Source organism: Diadema antillarum, unplaced genomic scaffold (genome assembly GCF_040938485.1).
Source record: "Diadema antillarum isolate AM-2024a unplaced genomic scaffold, OU_Dant_1.0 scf00000185, whole genome shotgun sequence".
In the NCBI taxonomy this organism is placed as follows: Eukaryota; Metazoa; Echinodermata; class Echinoidea; order Diadematoida; family Diadematidae; genus Diadema; species Diadema antillarum.
Genome location: NW_027271074.1, coordinates 48,971 through 70,749, shown reverse-complemented (window position 1 = coordinate 70,749; position 21,779 = coordinate 48,971). Strand labels below are relative to the sequence as shown.

At 37.4% G+C, this 21,779-nt stretch overlaps 1 protein-coding gene across 1 annotated transcript in view; it reads right to left on the bottom strand.

Annotated features, from left to right (window-relative positions):
• The window catches only part of LOC139723290 (uncharacterized), an 85,774-nt gene extending 64,273 nt beyond the window's left edge, over positions 1–21,501 (bottom strand). Inside the window, exon 1 of the mRNA XM_071634549.1 lies at positions 21,417–21,501. The gene's annotated coding sequence lies outside the window, so the exon portion shown is untranslated. The remainder of the gene's footprint in view (positions 1–21,416) is intronic.
• Between the last annotated feature and the right edge of the window lie 278 nt (positions 21,502–21,779).

Genomic DNA, 21,779 nt, shown 5'->3' with positions numbered 1-21,779 from the left:
TCATGATTCTGACCGATATTACTGCTTCTTGAAAATACGACTGTGGCAGCAAAAACATAAGAAAAGAAAAGAAAACAAAAAATGAATATCTATTCCGACCTATCCCGATATCAATGGAGCGTTCCGCAGCTCTTGTTGTTACGGGGAGGTGCAATTTATCAACGACTGCTTGATTTTATTCTTTTTTTTTAATTATATGGCAAAGTGGGTTTTCACCAACTGACAAGAAAACGTGACGACGGAAGTCAGAGTTGAGGTGCTCATCCCGTGTGAAAATAGCTCTGGCTATGCAGGAGGGGTATATAGTATTAAGCCTCCTTATGTACGGAAGTCCATCAATTCACTGCTTTCAAAAAAAGACACATTCTAAATAGAAAACGTCCATACGAAAATACAGCACGCACACGCACACGCAGACCAATAAAGAGCGGTCTCGCCATAACGCCATCTTAAGTGATCATTTTGCGATAATTTATTGAGCTACTTCCTCAAGCCGTTATGAGAAACTGATGGCGAATTAATCTAAAACGGCAGTGAATTAGACCTGCTGTTTACACCATATCTAAATATACTATCTTACCGCATCCGCACTTGTGCCTGTAGAGCTCATAGTGTTCAGTGGTTTTTGTGATGTGTTATTCACTGAAAATCAGTCCGCAGATGTATTTGATATCCTTTACAAGATATTGATTAAAACTATATGTGAGGAGGATAACAATCATGGAAGTATGGGTATAGTGATTGTGGCTGGAATAATAATACTAACAAGAACACCAATAATACACAGCAAAAACATCGGTGTTAGATTTAACACCATGGGTGTTAAATCTAACACAGATCAAATGTCAACAGAGGACCACACCCACAGGTGTAGAAAGTATGTTGTGATGGTGTTGAAAAGTGTACACCTGGCACTTCGTGGTGATAATTTGACACTGTAGCTGGTGATATTTTTGACAGTGCGCTGGTGTTAATTCAACAATGACACCGCATGGTGGCGATTTGATATTGCTGGTGTTAATGTCAATGGTAAAACACCCGTCCAGCTTCAACAGCAGACCACATCAATTGATGTTACTGCGGTGCACATGTGTTCGCACCTTTTTTTCTTCAAAGATCAAGTACTTTATCGGAAAATTCTTGATCGTCTTATTAAAGTTGAAAATCAACAAGAAGAACAGTAACAAAAGTAACAAAACAAGAAATAAAAAAAAAGTATTGTATTTTGAAATGACACCCGGAGGTGTTAATCTAACACAATAAATGAGCACCGGAAATTGAACACCAGCTCGGTGTTTCATATTTAACACCGGACTTTTTGCAGTGCAACTACAATAGAAATAACATATTTTCATTATTATTATTATCATTATCACTATACTGTTATCTTCGAAATTATCATCATCACCATCGACCATTCACGAGATACCTTCACGTTGTCTTAAAGTTGTTGTTTTTGTGTGGTTTGTTTACCATCAAAGCAACATCGGGGCTTCTATATTTCTATATTTCTCTGGCCATTTTATGGACTTCCAAACCTTTTTTTTTTTTTTTTTGGCCTTTGTATCAACATATTTTTCTTCTTATCTTCTTCCCCATAGGGGCTCACATTTTACAAGCACTGTCTTTTCATTAGGTCCCTCCTTTTATCGCACATTGTATTTTGTTTACTTCATTTTGATCACTTCAGTACTCATTACACTGTATAATTATCATATAGAGTTTCACTATATTGTTGTATACTCTGTTCATATTGTTTTGTTTTCCTTATTCTGTGTTCCAAAAGAAATTCCCTCTTCTTTTCCATGTTTTAATTCACGCTGAACATGACGGGAGGTAAAATATCCTTCCTGTAATGTCAATGTCTGTTAATAATAGGTATCTCTTAATAAAAGTCGTTTGCTTTCCCAATCCATGACACGGAAAGTCTTAGTAATTTGTTTTCTTGGTGGAATTGAACAAATAAAATTGAACTGAATTGAATTGAATTAAGTGACTCGAATAACAAGAAAAACAGGAAAACAAAGAAACTAAATAAGGTAGTTTCTATGTCTATAATATGTAGTTTATGAAACACCATATTTGATAATATAATCATTCTCTGTTAAAGAAAGACAGGATACATTCTCACTACCTCACTCAATTATTCATTATCACAAGAAATCAGATCAGGAAAACTCCTTCAACTTTTCCTCTACAACACTTTTCATGAAGAGAAAACGGAAGATATGAAATGATCATGGATGATATTCATAAGGCTCTAAAGACAATAAATGTAAAAGCACCTTGCAAAGAGTATATACCAGTGAATCTATATAGTCAGCCAAGCCATTTGTCATGACCCAACGAAATAAATCATGGTATATATAGGTCCTGCAAGCAGAAATATACAGGCATGGGAGATGAATTTTTATTTTCCAGTAGAGCCTACTATACATAACAACGCACGGGATAGAACGTGCTTCATTTTAAAGGTATTGTTTACAGTTAGGAGCTTCAAAAATGTTCTAGATATTACATTTGATGCATATGTAGGTCAGTTGTATCACAAAGCATCCTACCACATAAAACTTTTGCACTAAAACCTAGAATATTAGGAGATATCACTATTTTCTCAATAAACCATAACTGTAGGCCTACACGGTTTAGTGTAGAAACGATATCATTATGTATAACATTTTGTATATTCAACAATACTTGACTTTGATTACACAGATTAACATTTTTGATTGTTTCTATCCCTAATTCACATTTTAGAACTATTTTGAAGCACTAAAAGCTGGGTTCCGTTTCATCTGCAAATGGTAAATGCCTTTAAGATCACTCCGCCCTACCCCTCACTCCCCCCCCCCCCCCAGCCCTTGACTCGTTGAGGAAGCGGCACAGTAACGACCCAACACCCCACCTCTCCCCATTCACCCCCCCCCCCCCTCCTCCTTCGTGTCACTTCTGTCATCCAGGGTATATTTACCAGTCAATGCCAATCCGGATGACGGCAATTAATCAATCAAGACATTTCTGGCAGACCGTCAACCTTCTAGGGGAATCACTGATTTTGTAGAAAACCTTCAGATGGGTGATTCAACCGATCATGCAGATTTTAGCATGTTTTCGTAACTTATGAGGAACGTTTAGGTATGTCTGACTGTATATTCTGTATTTCTGTCATGTTCTGTTTTCATTGAGGAGTTGTTAGTTGATGCAAGTATATATCAGTGATAAAAAAAAAAGAACGAGCAACCACAGTTCTATCATATCAGAAAGAATTTCGCATACGAAACACATTGCATTCAATGTGGAAAACAGCTAATTCATGACGTGGTAATTGTTAGGAATAAGCTACAAGGTAAACTGGTGATGCAGAATCACAATGTTACCATTAAGACAACGGAAGGATCAAAGTCCAGACATTGCAATATAAATACACAGTGTATTCATATCCATTTCAAGTCATTTTGTAGAGGTAAAGATTAAAAACAAAAGAGATAATAGAGAGAGATGCTGCAATGAAAACACAGTATATAGGGCCTACATCACATTTTACACATCCGATTGTTAGGGCCTATTTTGTTTGTTTCCTTTGGATTTGTTTTATTTCTGTGGGATTGCGGTGAAAACATGCGCTCTAGCCAGATATCAGCACTTTAACATTACTGCAACGATTTACACGTCCATTTACATGAAGAACAGAATCGTTCTCTGCATTTCTATATAGAGCGTAGGTATAGAAAGAAGAATGTGGAATTCAACTGATCATGACTGTATCTAAAGTGATGGGAGTGACCTGGAATGAGCAAGTAACTTTACAAGTAACTTTACTAATGATGACGATTATGATGTATACAGCTATAGCACTTCAACAACAACTTTGTTGTACTTCCAGTACTTCACTGATAGTGCATGTAATGGTCGTAACATGGATAATTTCAGTCGCCTTTATGGAAAAACATTAGATTTAAAAAAAAAAATCATTTGTTTACAGATGTATTCCGATTTTAACCACTATGAGAGCATAATGTGATGGAAATAAAGTAAGACAGAATGAATGAATAATCAAGAAGCACTCTATGAACAATGTAGGCCTATAGACTTAGATCTGAACGGCAAATAAGTTAGAAAATCGAACGTCTTGAACTCCATAGACTGGACTAGCGACATTATTTTAAAGCCTGACTCAGGTATATATTTGCCTCGAGCACAACACATAGCTCCTTGTCATCAGACCTGCCTGTTTGATTTTTCCTCCTTTGCCCTCCTCGAAAACAAAAACAAAAACAATAAATAAGAAAGAAAGTAGGACACGAAGTACTTTTGATGACGTCACTTCACGCGAAAGATAGCTGGCGGGAAATTCTCCGCGCGCTACGGACACCTGTGGCTCGATAAAACGCGATTATCTCGCTCGATGAGGAATCGTGACAGGCGTTTATTGAGTGGTGACCGTGATGACCGTAACTTCTTCACAAGAAAACAGGTTTCTAATTCATATCTACTACAGTTTACTCACCCTACCCTTCTCGACTTTCTTTGCGTCTCAACATTTCTCTTACTCTGTGATGGTTTGCTTATTCAGATCCACGGAAACAGGTGATGTACTTAAATCGTCCCTGGTCCCCGCAATTGTATCCTTTTTGCCAGATGATTCAGGAGTCTCGTTTTCAACCCCTTGCTAATTTCTTCTTCAGCACATAGGTTTTTTCAAAGAAGGACGTGACCCACACGCACTAATCTATATAGTAATGGGTGGATGAAATTAACATACCACAGAAAACTGGAACGAATATTAAGGTATTGTGAATAATCCATTCAATACAGTATTGAGAAGTACAGTACTTCTCAGTGAGTCCTAAAGGGCGTCTAAAGATGGTTGTCTTTGTATAGGGCATGCATATTGTGACTGCGATGTCATTCGAATAGCAGCTAATGGATGTTAATGATATCAATATCCGCAAAGAATTTTCGTGTTTTGTTTTTGTTTGTTTTTTTTTTTGGGGGGGGGGCAAATTTTGTGAATTTCGTAGAAAATTTGCGTTTTTTCAAGCAAAAATGTACCTTATGGCCATATTCTCCTATAAATGCCGTTGTTTGCAGATATCGATTTAAGAAAGAAAATCAGTACTTCTTTCATACCATGGCATAGCTGTAATAAGGAAAGGGCATGGCATGTGAAAGACAGATCTAGAAATAGGTTTCACAGGTCGATCTGTCCTCAAGTTTCTGCCATGTTTCTGCCACTTGACTAGGAAAAATAAACTGCATTTATTCATTAATTGATTCATTTCATTCATTCATTCATTCATTCATTCATTCATTTATCATTCATTCAGTAATCATTCATTAATCATAATTCATTCATTCATCCATACAGTCAATATCAATCAATTCATTCATTCATTCATTCATACAGTCAATCAATCATTAATTCAGTCAATCAATCATTCATTCAATCAGCCAATCACTCATTCATTCGATCATTCAAAGCACATAATTTGCATATTTTCATATATGTATACTCATCACATCCTGATCAAAAGATCGACGCATCTCTTTATGGGAGATAGAAGGGTAAAGAGGTAATTTTCTATTTCTTAACAGCGTGGCGCCGGGACATCAAATTGGACAAAAATTGTTCTGTTGCCAAATGTCATTCACAACTTGTCTAGGTCACAGATAGTGTGGTTATTCATCTTCCGTGTATTTTATGAGTCTATTTTTGCTGTACACTCGTTCTACGAGGGGTATTCCAAAGGATAAAGGCAAGAATGTACAGTAAACATATTTATCTTCCTTACCTACTTCGCAGTCATTTTCGTCTTACCGCAAAAATGTGTACCTACTCATCATCAAGTATATAAACATATATGCCCACATCTGGTCTGGATTACTTTAAGAGGCCTGGGCTATGTGATCGTGTGGCAAGTGAATGGGTGAGTATTTCACGAAGAGCATGGCGTGGACAACGTTTATGCTTTCAATAGTTAATTATACGTATAAGTGTACAATACAGTTCTTTTGATAAACTTGGGAATCAAAAAGACATACCGTATAGTATTGTAGGGTTTTCGAGATTTGAACTTTTCATTATCCACCTACAAGCGTAAAATGTTTGTTCAACCGAAAACACATGACAAAGATAATAAATCTGGAAAAAAAAGTCACGATTCCATTATCAGAAGACAGGTCTGTTTAGGTAGATTAAAAAAAATATGAACGATTGTTGTTATGCTTGAAGTTTCAACTCGGACTCCAAACTTCATCATCCCTTTAAACCCAGATTAAATGGATCACGGCAGGTCGGAAGGAGGTAGGAGTGGGGGTTGTCAGAGGTTTTCCTCACAATACACCTGCTGTAGCAAACAGACTCACCTGTTATATACATGAGCAAACCCTAGGGGCTGGATTTGTCCAAATCAGTTTACTCTTCTCACATCAGGTTTAACACAGGCCTATATCATTCACAAAATTAAATTAAAAGTACCGGTTCCACTTTTAGAAATGATAGGATATTTTGAGAAGTATTTGCTCGAGCTTTTGTCCAGCTAGGTCAACAAACAACCAATGTTCCGGACCATTTGACTACCACACATATAAGAAAATATGTTGTAGATGAAATTCTTGTATGATTATAATTGCACCTACATAATTGTGTTGAAGGACGAAAAAGATACGGAAGCTTTAAAGTTTCATTCTATACTTGACGACATGATGAGATAATTATTCTATCTTGATATTCATATCATGTCATTATTATTTGAGACATACATGATCTTGCCAAATCGACTTCCCTAAAAAAGTGTACTCGTATGTCGACGTGGCAACATACAGTACTTTATCTCTCCAAGTCGACTTCCTACAAAGTGTATGTCGACAGGGCGACATGATGTGAATATTAAGTCAGCTTGAAAAGATGAAATATCTCTCTAATTGTATGTCATCAAATAGAATGACACTTAAAAGCTTCCGTACGATGTCACTGCACAAAGTATTCATCCCGCGGAGTAAGATTTTGTTTCTTTGTTTGTTTCTTTGTTTCTTTCTTTTGTTCTTTCTTTCTTAGTATAGTTGCATGAAACCATAGATGATATCAATTTCATCACCATTTCCATCATCATCCCGATTAAAATAAAAACAATCACCCTATAGACTGTAGTAGTAATAGCGGTAGCAGCAATAGTGGCAGTGGGTGTATAGAATCAATAGTAAAAAAAAAATAGTATTACAAATGCTTCATATAATGGTACGCATTTGAAATGTATACACAACAATTATTATTCATAATATCATATATGTGATAACATAAGGAAAAGAAATTAGTCGGGCGAGTTTCAAGAGAAAATAATCCTCTATTTTCGAAGCATAGTGTAATATATAGGCCTAAGTTACAAAATATTAAGTAAGTCTGTGTATAGCCGGAGACTTTATCCAAATTTTGGCCAGTCGCAACATCACAACTTACACACATGCATTACACTTTCACAATAACGTGATCTTCGAATCAGCCATCCCTACGTACTTGATTTTTTTAAACACAAAGTCATAAACAGTTATACACTTACATACACACAGACATATGGACACGGATTTTTATGGCCGCAATTATTGGTATTAAAAGACATCTTAAGAAATTAATGAATATTAATAATAAGCATCGTTCGGCCCCTCTCCTACTCACAGGACCTGCCTTATCTCTTAACAACCTTCTTTACTAAGGGTGGGATTTCACGGAGCACGCGAACGATTTGCGAAGGACGCGAATGGCAAAATCCAGCATTCGCATTTTAGTCTGCAAAAGATCGCCAAACATACGTGAGGGTTCGGAAGCGTCGTCAATTGTTCGCGAATGTCGTTTTTACTTCGGCGATAATTTCAAAAAAGTTTGAAATTTTTTGCGAACCTTTTCCGCACACTTAGTCGGGATTTGCTCGTGAATTGTTCTCGAAAGTGTCTTTAAAGCTTCGTCATATGCGCAAGACCTTCGCAAGACACGCGCGATGTTCGCAAAATGTTCGTGAAACCCCAAACAGACTCCGAAACTTCGGAGAATGTCTCGCGTATGTTACGCGAAATCTGCGAAGTTTTTCCGATCATTTTACGACGTAATCGCGAACTGTTCGCGTACCTTTTGAGACATTCTCGCGAACGTTTAGCGCACGTTTGAGGGATGTATGCCCTGTACGTTTTCTACAAATAAAAATCGTAGTATACATCTAAACATCAAACAATTAAATATTAACAACTATAGTAACGAAAGAAATTAAAGACTAGCAAAGAGAAAGAATATTTGATATACAAAAAAAAAAATCGCAGAATACACTTAAAATCAATCTTAAGTATGTAAATTTCATTTGAACTATAGAGATTATGTGTTGGAGGAACTGCAAAAAAAAAAAAGAACAAATGCTTTACTAGTGGAGATACGTCCTAGGGGGAAAAAATGTAGGCAAACACACGATAGAGAAATGAGAGAAAAAGAAAGGAGAAATACAGGAAAGAAAAAAAAATCAACTCAAGAAAGCTTTTTGAGTTGATTTTTTTCTTGCTTCCACCTCTCCTTGCTACATTTTCTCCCATGATTATTGAAAATGTTTCGTTGTTCGCATTTCCGTCGCGTGTTCTTCGTGTACGTAACATGCTGTACTTTAGCAATGATACACACGACAATCGCACATACGTCGTGGGAACTTCGCACAAATTGCGCAAGAATAGTTTTCGGCTTCATTGTCGGAAAACATTCGGAGAAAAACTTTTCCGAATGTTGGATTTTGTCATTCGCGTCCTTCGCAAATCGTTCGCGTGCTCCGTGAAATCCCACCAAGGGTGGGATTTCACGGAGCACGCGAACGATTTGCGAAGGACGCGAATGACAAAATCCAACATTCGGAAAAGTTTTTCTCCGAATGTTTTCCGACAATGAAGCCGAAAACTATTCTTGCGCAATTTGTGCGAAGTTTTCACGACGTATGTGCGAATGTCGTGTGTATCATTGCTAAAGTACAGCATGTTACGTACACGAAGAACACGCGACGGAAATGCGAACAACGAAGAATTTTAAACAATCATGGGAGAAAATGTACCCAAGGAGAGGTGGAAGCTGTCTTGAGTTGAATTTTTTTCTTTCCTCTATTTCTCCTTTCTTTTTCTCTCATTTCTCTATCGTGTGCTTGCCTCCATTTTTTCCCTAGGACATATCTCCACTAGTAAAGCATTTGATCTTCTTTTTTTTTTTGCAGTTCCTCCAACACATAATCTCTATAGTTCAAATGAAATTTTACATACTTTAGATCAATTTTAAGTGTATTCTGCGATTTTTTTTATATCAAATATTTATTTCTCTTTGCTAGTCTTTAATTTCTTTTGTTACTGTAGTTGTTAATAATTCTTTGATGTTTAGATGTATGTTACGATTTTTATTTGTAGAAAACGTATAGGTCATACATCCCCCAAACGTGCGCTAAACGTTCGCGAGAGTGTCTCAAAAGGTACGCGAACAGTTTGCGATTACGTCGTAAAATGATCGGAAAAACTTCGCACATTTCGCGTAACATACGCGAGACATTCTCCAAAGTTTCGGAGTCTGTTTGGGGTTTCACGAACATTTTGCGAACATCGCGCGTGTCTTGCGAAGGTCTTGCGCATATGACGAGGCTTTAAAGACACTTTCGAGAACAATTCACGAGCAAATCACGACCAAGTGTGCGGAAAAGGTTCGCAAAAGATTTCAAACTTTTTTGAAATTCTTGCCGAAGTAAAAACGACATTCGCGAACAACTGACGACGCTTCCGAACCCTCACGTTCGTTTGGCGAACTTTTGCAGACTAAAATACGAATGCTGGATTTTGCCATTCGCGTCCTTCGCAAATCGTTCGCGTGCTCCGTGAAATCCCACCCTTACGGCTCCCTGTTCATTGCTCGCTTTCTCCTTTTTTTTCAACATTATTTTCTCTCATTGTCTCGTCTGCGCTACTTGACTCACTTCCCGCCAAAGAATCGTCATCTCAACCCATATAAATTTATGATTTCTCCTCCAGACTTCTTCGGGATGGTTTCAGATGCGGCAAAATGACAAAGTTTCCTCCTATGTTTAATCCTCTTCCGCTATGATAAAGGACAATGGGGTATACTAAAAGGAAAAGGATGACTAATGAAGGAGTATCTCTTACTATTAAAGTGAAGAATATTATTGAAACTTGTCACGTGATATAATCACTTTCGACAGCCGCGACGCAAGAATATTGAAGACATTTTCCTATTCTAAGATGATGGTAAACAGTCCCATCAAATGAGCGACTTGAATTTTAGTCAATAGAACTTCATCAAATGTGATGATTCACATAGCCTCTAACGCAGTTATAACTTCCTGATTTCCGTGTATCATAATAATAATTATGTTTTATTGCTCCACTATTGCTCTGTTGTCATGGCGTTCGTTTCCAGTTGACTGAGAGCGATAGAATGTCGTATTTACGCTTGTATATAATAGACCTACGCTACACAATACTGCAAAGATGTCTGTGACGAACGAGCGTCATAGGAGTTATAGTTAGGATCTCGGTACCATTTCATCAAACATTTGGCAATAATGACAGTTAACTTGGCGAATGTTCTAATTCAATTAGTTATATCCTGGCTGTCAGCACCACGGTGAATATTCTTGTAATAATGTGCAGAAATTGGATCATTGGATATGACCCCATTTGATGCGTTGCAAAACGCATTGCAAAAGACGATTTGCACTCATGTATATAGGTCTGTTTGATGATCGCCACTATTATAGTGGGTCTGCATATTGGTTACTGTAATCTAAGGTGTCTGGTCAAGGACAGACCTAGGATGAACACTAAACATAGTGTGGGAATGGCTTTTTTTTCACATACAGGTATATCACGTTTAGGTCGATGATCAGTGGTATCTTTGATCCATGCAAACCCAATCTCAGGATGCAAATGACGCATGTGGGTCGCAACAATTCCAACTGAGAGGGAGACTACTGATACTGATAGGGAAAGAGTTTTCCTTCACCTTAATGGAGCCAAATTTGCATCCTCGACAAAGTTACATTGTATTACCTTCGTATCATGCATGCGGAAGACGGGGTATGGCAACATTGTCCCTCTCGTCAAACAATATTAAATATCAATACATAGATTCCTGCTCCGTGTGGTGAGATGAGGCCCTTGCTCAAGATGACATTACAAAAGAATGAACGATTAGTATCTCCTAGACTAGGACTACAGCTCAAATGGTTCAAACACGACTGGACAGTACGGTGTTCGATGGTAAAAGTGGGGGTATGATGAAGTCGTGAGGTGGCAAGAATCGCGATCTGAAACGCGTCCCTTTCTGACCTCATTCTGACATAATCACGTCATTGTGAAGCCTTTGACATAGGGAATGAATTGAAATATTACCTTCTTTCTGGTACTGTCTTTCAGTTTCCGCAATAATACCCTTATTGACATATTGTTATCATGCACATCATAGAAGATTGCATCAAACGGTACATTAGTAGCAAACAGCATCGTTGGAGCTAAAGCTGAACATTATTCTCTGATTGCTTCATAAACTGAAAAGATGATAACATTATGCAATCTCCATTGGAAAAAAAATTATTGTTAATGTGGAACAATGATTATGAGAGGCTAACGATACCTTACGTATCCCTCATTCGTCTTCAGCATCAGAATTTATCATGCCCGCAGCTGCAACATCTGAGTGTCAATCGCTTGAGGCAAGATGATTACTTGGGTATGTGAATCACATCCGTTTATTCTGCGCTCTGCCACCATTTGCGAGTCAAGATATTTGAAGCGCACTGAGCTCAAGCGATCATCTTGCGTCGAGTGATATGATAATGCTCCCTAGATTCACTCGATTCACTCGATCGGTGCAATAGTCATTCGCGTGGATGAGGATATTTGGGTATCGTTTGCGTGTTCGAGTACTCCTAGGCTAGGACTAGAAGCAGCTCGCTGGCTGACATCACCATGACCCACGACGAATGAGTCCAGCTACCATTACCTTTAGCCTTGACCGAAGACTAATTTTTCCCCCTCAACTTTTACACCCGGAACAATGATTTGGATACGCTTCATATATCGTGTATAATTGGTATTATGTACTTTTATATGAAATGTATATTTAAAAATCGACATAATGATGTGATTTGAGCAAAGGACATTGTTTTTTTAGACTAAAACAAAAAAGTAGAGTTTGTTAAAGAAATTAAAGGGTCATGTGGCCGAAACGTCCCAAGAGTGTCATATAACTTGATTGTTTATGTATACAATGTACTTGCATACATTAGACATCGCATTGAAACCGGAAGAGGTTTTTTGCGCATTGATTGATTGATAGTGGTTTATTGAAAAACATGCAAAAATATTAGATTAAAAGCTAAATTATAATGATATTGCATATTATATGACATGCAAAACATAATCACGAGAAACAACATATATAAAGACTATGCAACGTTTCAATTATAATAAGTATAACAATAATATAAACATTACATCCAGCGTCTTATCAAAACGCAAATTGAAGGGTAATTATTTAAAATATAGTACAATGAAATTAACTTTATCAAAGCATAATAATTCTTAAGAAATTGTCTGAACTGGGGAAATGACTCTAAGTATAAGTTGCCAACATAAACCAAATCTTTTTGACAGCTTGCTGTCATAATGATCTCTGCGATTAAGCAGAATGTTTAATTTTCACTTTCTACAGGACTTCGGTTTAATCGTATTAAATGCTCATGCTTATCCGATGACTTAGGGGAATACAGAAGACTTCAACTTTTCAAAACTACAAACTGGTAATGTATTGTCATGCACACTTTTCTTATGCAAAATAATATACGTACATAATTCATAATATAATCTATATTTGGACTCTAATAATCAGCGTTGTTGAATTCCGTTCATTATTACTATCATGATAATTTCTGCATAGAGTTAAGATTACGGTTAACATTCGTTTTACAAGGGAATTTGAGGGAACATAATTATCAACTCTTATCCATACTTATAGGGGAAATAAGGCCATAAATAACTTTGATGGCTCATACAGAGCTGTACATTCTGGGTTAAAGTTCACGTGTCTGTGGTCTTTCTTGTGTTTTCATTTTCGTGTCCGGACTTGGACACGAAATTCAGCTAATCCTGTGGCCCGGTCCACCTCCGAGTTAGACATTCTCGTTGGAATTGCTGGCTTGAGCATTTTCCGTTTCCACTTCCACCCCAAAATTATCTGAGTATAGCAGATTACCATCTCGTCTTGTTTCAGTTGAGGGAGGGAGAGAGAGATAGGGAAGAGAGAATATATAGAGTGCAGAGACATGCTCATGATATTTTATTATGCACGATATATTTATAGCGACCTCCGATGTGTTTAGCCGTCATAAGCCCATCGCCATCACAAAGACTTCAGACACTTCCGGGAAAAAAGAGGCGGTGGAGGGTTGTTCTCTCTTATATTCAGTGCACTAGAACGATGCATTCGTGTGATGTTAAAGGGAGGATACGGTTTCGGTTGAGATGGGGCTTCAATTTTCCGACGTTTTGTTAATGATAATTTTTTGAGATAATGAGAACCCTCTTATGAAATATTAAAGACCGTACAATTCTAAGAGGAATTTGATGTTTATTTGATGAAAATTGGTTTTGAAATGGCTGAGATATTAAAAACAAAACGATCCTTAAAAAGGTGGGATTTACCTTTTATCAGGACCACTTCCTTTTACTTTGTTTTCTTTCTTTTTCTGTTATCTATTTTTGATATTTTGAAACCGAATTTCATCAAACTAAACTTTGAATTCCTCTTAGAATTGCATACTCTTTAACATTTCATAAAGTGGTTTCTACGTATCTCTCAAAAATTTAAAAGCTGAATCCTCACTTCAACCAATACAATACTATCGATCCCTGTAACAGTGATGCTATTACGCAACTCTCTCCTCGAAATTCGGATGGAAAAACGGCAACAAAGGAACATTTTGTGCTGCCGTGTGTTTGTTTTTGTTTTTAACTAATAGCTGACAGCACGCTGATCTTCGTACTAGGTGAAAAGGTTTAGATCTTATAACGATAGTAACATGCGTTATGTTGTTGTGTTATATTCGATGAGATTATCATATTCGCGAATTTTTATGATTATTCATTCGATGTTTTGTTGCCAAACTTACTAAATAAGTTGTATGTTGATCTGAATTGGATATTATGTTTATCTAATGATGTCCAGAAAATTTATATGTGTTATAAGACAGTGTTGCTAGGGGTTTGTTTCTTCACAACGTCTTTAGATAATTATTGAAATTGTAGATTTCCTTCCAGCTTGGAAAAAAAGCAATTCCGGACAAAATAAATAGGAATGAAATCGCAGAAAAGTGGAAGAAGTAAAATTTCTTCTTTTTCGTGGAGGTGATTAAAATACCAAACGGCTTTAAAAAAATGTAAACACAGAGAAACGGTGAAAGAAATGCAGGCAACTTTACTTTTCATTAAAAAGATAGAAATAAAGAAAAACATTACTCCTTGACACCGACTAAATTGAGAACGAAGCGATGACACAACGATGACATGGAGGTGGAGAGAGACCTCGATCCTTGACAATAAGTGATGATGATGATGATGATGATGATGATGAGGAGGAGGAGGAGGAGGAGGAGGAGTATAGGAGGAGAATGTAGAAAATTTTTACCTACAGTCTGATCAACCTGGCCCACTATACATGCTGCACCTAACCAGACTTTGATCTGCGTTCCTGTGGTAAATAGGCCTACTCTTACTTTATACAATTGAAGTCTAATAAGTGAGACAAGTTAGCGCGTCTGGAGGTGAAGCCAAAGTACAGAAGACTGAAACAAGATCTGACTTCATCACTTGTCACACAGCTCCGTTTACACACGAGCCTTTGGAAGAGGAACGCCACCCCATCCCGCCACACACATTTTCCCCTTGACCACTACGATATGAGGCTATTATTTCTAATTCGAGGCAATGTTCCAATTACTGGGGTACGACCTATTAACTTGCAACGCCTTTCAACACAAGAAGGCCGTCTGTTGCGGAGATGTCAGAGAACTTGGCAGTAGTTTGAACACCTCGTGATCTGGTGCACTTTTTTTTTCTTCTTCCACCTCCCTGTTCGCACTAGCTACACTAGCTATCCTAGCATCAATTTTATTTCTCCTTTTATATTCCCATGACGCTGAACACAATGGACAGCTGCATGTGTGATATTACTGTATGAAGGGAAACTGCACACCTCGTTCAGGTTGACTACATAAAAAAAAAGAAAAGAAAAAGCAAGTCATGTAAATAGAGTGGTGAGTTTACCAAAATGGAAGAATATTCTGATATTTTAAGTTTCCGTTCCTAAATCCAAGAAAGCGGTCACAATTACATTACATGAATTACGTAAAAGGTGATATTAAATGCAATCGCTTTGCAACTCTTTTGATTTGAAAAGCAAACAAAACAAGCACAAGAAAATCACGCAACTTTGATCGACGAATACTATACCAACTATACACAACTATACTGGCTTCCTATATGTATATGAAATTGATAAGATGTCAAAATTCTGCAGTTAATTGATTTCATTTCTCTTTTTGATAAACTGTCAAAATTCTGCAATTAATTGATTTCATTTCTCTTTTTAAATGCGTAAATAATGTGGTATAGTACATACGTGATAGGTCATTAGGAGGCTCGTTGTGAGATATCATATTCCTCATTATATTTTCAAATACGATTGTAATGTATGGGTACTCACAAAACTAATCACTGCCTGGAACAGAGAATGTAGAAATTATGCATTTGGTTTATTTAGGAAGAAATGTGTAATAATTGAAGGAAACACAGGGATAAATATTTTGATAAGATGTCATTATCGAACATTATGTTTCTACAGCCAAACATGCATTCCGCCATCGTTGAAAACAAAGGCACAACTCGGGAGAAGCACGCAGAGATTTCAACAAACGTAGTAGGTGGTGCTTATCGGATCATTGTGGCAGTGTAGATCTCTAAACACGACATTTCCTTTCCCGATAACACTTTTTCGGCGAGACTCGAGCGGAAAATTATGTTTATGACTTTCCCCAAACATTCAACTCCGTCCATTCTGCTAAGAATTTCCTCCCCGATGACGGCACGCACATAAGGCATTCACCTCCTTTTTCACTCGAGTTGACGTTCGAGACAGAATGACTGATCTATTTTTGAAGTCTCTCTTCTTTTTTTTACGAATCAAGGTCATTGCCATGGGAAATAAGAATCAGAATTACACCATCCATATCCTATCTATGATGAAGATTATTAATAGGCAGTCATCTGGCGTCATAAAATCTTTGCAAGTCACGTTAGTTCTGAATGCAATATTTGTTTTATTTTGAGAGTTAGTTTTGAAGGTCGCTGTCATGCCAAAGGTACACGTTTGAATTGAAAGGACGTTGCATGCATGGAGCATCACAAAACTGTTCAAGGTAAGTATGTTCATTGACCACATACATCATGGTGGATCACCATTATACAAAAACATAATATAGGGAAAATGTCTTCAGAAATTGATTGGACATGAATAATCTATTAACAGTGTTGAAATAATTTTATCTGTGATGTACCTATTTATGTTCATACCCTTCACACTAAAAAATTAAAGGTTCAAATTTGCACCCTATTTGTCCCTATACCAGCACCCTGGGGTGCACATTTGCACCTTTTATTATGCAAGTAGAAAATTAAATATCTTAATATTCATATTCGTACCTACAAAGATGCGGACATATCCATTAGAGTGTAAGTTTGATCTTACAAGTAAAACCTTGGAATTCGTCGTCCAAACGTTTAATTCACAATGCATTAATGTTTATGGTGCATGTTTGCACCCTTGATTAGCACAAAACTGAGGGTGCAAATAAATTCGCAACCCTGCAGGTTCAAAATTCAGCGTATTGCACCTCTAAGGGTGCAAATTGCTTATTGCGGTGCAAAGTTGCACCCATTAGGGTGGTTGTATAGGGACAATTTTGGGGTTCAAATTTGAACCCGTATTTTTTGGTGTGTTCATTAATATGTGCAATATACTATATTCATACAAACTATATAGCAGATGCGAACCAACCGTAACTAAAATAGAATGACACTAAAGACATACATTTTACGCTTATGACAATAGTGTGTTTGTATGTGTATGTGTGTAGGGGTACGTCTGTGTATGGTCTATGTGTGTGTGTGTGTGTGTGTACGGGGGAGGGGTCGTGAGTGTGTATAGAGAGAAGAATATGATAGGGAAAGGTTTCTTTTTCTGTAGCTCTATAGGGTCCGTCTATTCATTGTCGACACGCAGTGTATATTTTTAAATCACACGCACGCAGGACGATCATGGGGAATCAGATTCGGAAGTTCAAGTTACGCACCAGAAGGGTATTCCCTATAATCGACAACATCTGACTCTTGAAGACTACTGATACTGCGGTATAATAACTTAGACAGGTTCTCGTATACATGGGGGGGGGGGGAGGGAGGGGTGAGGTTCAACTTACCATTAAAAGTATAAAACGTTATCTCTTTTTCGAGTTTGTTTGTTTCTTTATTATGCACTTTAAAGAAGACGAAAAGTATGCAAAAGGGAACTCAAAGACAAAGAAAGACTTTCACTAAAATATCGACACTTTCTTCTGGCTTTACTGTTCCTCATTTCAGACTTTATCAATACAAATCTCTCCCCATACACAATCATGTAGCACTAGAAACACAACATTAAGGCCTCGATGATAAATACGATTTAAATATTTCAGCAACTTCTGATGATATGACTGTCTTACAGAGCTATCGTCACTCACGGGTTATCTACATCAGTTACCCTAACCCTAACTGATGCCTGAAAGCGTTCGTATAGCCATAGGTATGTTCTCGCGGAACGTTATCACCATCTAGGCCTATACAGTCTTCTCCGTAAAGCGATATGTAATGAGCGTTTCCCGAGAGACTTGAGATTAAGAGGCAAAAGATATAATGCGTGGTTCCAAAAGTGAGTATCATAATGTTGTCTTGTGCTATTACAAACGTGAATGATCCCTTGAAGTTTCCATGTGTTTATTTTTGTAAGAGAGAGATACTATAGCCATAGAGAGCTGCTACTGCAGATGAGCTGCTAAGCTCTGTGACGTCACAATTGACGTGATGTAGGCTACATGAGAACTAATCAACGTCTCTAGTTTAATAGGGATCCGGGGATTCAAGCACAACTATATTTCCTGTCTTATTAGCATCGCCTTACCGCATTCGTTTAAGGAGGCAATTAGCGCCAACAGTCGATTTGCTGTTGTAGTTTGTATAGGCAACTTTCGTAAATCGAAAACCGATAATGAATCAAAAACTGAGTTGCCAAACGACGTTGATGCCTCACAATTATTCGGGAAGGTTAATCAGCAAAGAGGGGAGGGGTGATCAGAATTCTCGGGAGTATGGTGGCGCGATCATCTGTGATTCAATCGCGCCACACAGGCTGCCCAATTACCAAGTTCATTAATAAAGTAATCTACGACCTCTTGCAGGTCAGCGTGACATTTCATCTGGTAAAGATGTTAGGGGATTGTCAGGAAATATGCAGGCTGGACAACACAACCTATACCTAAGGCAGAACGAGGCTTCGTGCGCATTTTGCATAAGTATACACTCCGCAACCTGCACGGAAAATACGTATGTTAGGTGGCCGTCCGCATAAACAGTCGTGAATTTCCTCTGTAGTAAAGTGCATTATTCTGGTCTCCATTACATTAATTTGTTTCTTTGTTTATTAATCAGTCTCTTGATTAACACAAGTAAAATATGGCAGGAAATTGATGAAATTATGAGCACAATGCAACGACGTTAAGAATCCTGTTTACATTTTAAAACCCGAAGATCAGCTTGCTTGGGTATCTCAAATAAACGACTTTTTAAATATTTTTATTCATAATTCCAATCCCATTTGTTGCTATCGATGTCACTGACTTTATTACACTCTGAAAAGCATCGACAGCAACGAAAACGTAACATTTTTGACATATTTATTTCGGTAACTTTTAGGCCTACTCGACAAAGTCGCTTTACTACTTCTCCAAACAAAATCATGAAAATGCTAATTTCTATTTTTGTTTTCCGACTACGAAGCAAAATGGTGAGTGGTCAGCTGTCAATTAGCTTTTACTCTAGGATATAGTGCCCGATGACCACGATGACTAGTGACATTATGTCCCTATAGGGTAAATCATCTCCGGCTAAAAGCAAGACTATACTCGTTCCTTTACCCCTGGACTTCCACAGCTATAAGTCCATCCCTCCCTTGGGCTTCACAAGCTGATATGGCTGATCTCCTATAGTTGCCATACTATAATAAGTCATGATATGGGATCCCATCGGTTGTCATAGCAGACCTTAATCGTCACAGCTAAATTCGTCACTCTCACTTCGATCATAATCCCATTATTGTATGAAAGACGTGCGCCACAACACCCTCTATAAACGGATCGTCAACTCTTGTGCTTATATTTAGGTATATGAAAGTAACGATAATAATAGTGATAATAATATAGTAATGATAATAACAATAAAAATAATAATGACGATGATGATGATGATGACGATAATAATAATAATAATAATAATAATAATAATAATAATAATAATAATGATAGTAATAATTCAATTCAAATTCAAATGAATTCATTACGAATTTTCTGCATTGAATATATATCACAAATGAAATAGTCATTTCTTCTTCTTTTTTCAAGACAATGAAACATGCAGTGCGTACATCCGAACATAAGCGAGATAATAGTGGGTATACGTGTACAGATTGAAGAAAAGAATAAGAAAACACGTCAATTGCGAACCACTCGGGATTGAATCAAATGATCAGACTGAATTATGGCGCATGTATTGTTAGTGTGAATGCAGAAGACTGTCGTCAAATAAGCATATAGCTTGAAGATACGACAGCCTTGACCAATTGATTATGATTTCTGTGATAACAATAATAATCATAATAATCATAATGATAATGATGATAACAATAATAATCATAACAATGATAGAATCATTAAATAACGGTAACAACCACAACTTTAAGAAACGTGTTTCACGATCAGGCAAACAGTGGAACTTTTCTATGATAGGAAACTTTCAAATAGTTCTAATCCTTGTTGATAGATTCTAAAAACGATCTCGACAAATTACTGGAAGGGTGAACTTTTAAATACTATGCTGCAAATTTAAAACCATTCGATAATGGTCAAGCAAACTTGGGAAGACAATCTTCTGAAGTTGAAACACAGGGTAAAGCCTGCATGCAGGAACAATAATCGATGTTCCCTTATAGTATGCTATTGAGTAGGAAACTGTCCTTCAGAGTAGAGACTGATAATCCGTGGATACTTACCCCGTACTAAACTTGTTCTTCTTCCCATATACGTCTGATCGGATATTCTTTTCTCTCTTCAGTGAAATTGTTTATCCAATTTACATAAGGGAGGAGTAATAATGAAGTTTCTTTCTTTCTTTTTCTTTCCCTTTTTTTTATAACGTAAGAAGACTTCACCTATCGATAGTCCTGATCCAACACGTTATGATCAAATTTAGTGTCCGGTACTATAGCGATGACGCGCTTCGTTCGATCTTGTTTTCAATTTCCAGGAACAAAATGACACGTTGTTGTGGCAATTCTAGATTCAGTTAGGTACATGTATACTGTTACAATGGAGGCAGGGTACAGTAAGTATTATCATTCATAGACTAACATCATACAAAGTGTTAAGGAATGTAATGACACGTTGTTGTGGTAATTCTAGATTCAGTGAGGTACATGATTGTATACTGCTACAATAGAGGCAGGGTACAATATCATCATTCACAGACTCATATCATGCCAAATGTCCAGGAATATGACATGTCACGTTGTTGTGGTAATTCCATATTCAAGGAGGTGCATGTATACTGTTACAAGGGAGGCAGGGTACTAGTATTATCATTCTCAGATTCACTATCATGCCAAATGTCCAGGAATATTATCAGTTCTAGATTTAGTGAGGTACATGGTATACTGACACAATGGAGACAGGGTGCTCGTATTATCATTTACGGACTCACATCATGCCAAATGTCCAGGAATATAATGACATCGTGTTGGGTAATTCTAGATTCACTGAGGTACATGTACACTGTTACAATGGAGGCAGGGTACTAGTGTTATCATTCACAGATTCACATCATGTAAATGTCCAGGAATATTATCACACGTTTAATTGTTGTGGTAATTCTAGATTCAGTGAGGTACATATACTGTTAGTGTTACAATGGACGCAGGGTACAAGTGAATATCATTCACAGACTCACGTCATGCTCCTCTACCAGCAAATAAACATACTTACCACAGCGTCTGCTTATAGGCCCAGATGAGGGACGAGATAGGTTTTCCTATGTAACAAGATATCCAGGTCTTATTTTTTTTTCTTCCCTCGACTGTAAACAGCTAAAAGTGGTCACATAATATAGTCACCATTCCGTTGTTTGTTTTAAGCAGTAATCCCTCTTCGTGAGAAACACAAAAGTGAAAACAAATGTACTTGGTGAGCTTTATCGAATTCCGAGGTCGTGGCCGAAAATAAGCCCCTGTGCAGCGTGCTAGTTCAATGAAAACACGGTTGATCGACGTCGAATTGGCAATGCTGTGAAGGAAGATCTGGGGAGAGTCCACACCTACACGCTCAACAGCAGACGACATGCGAACAGCT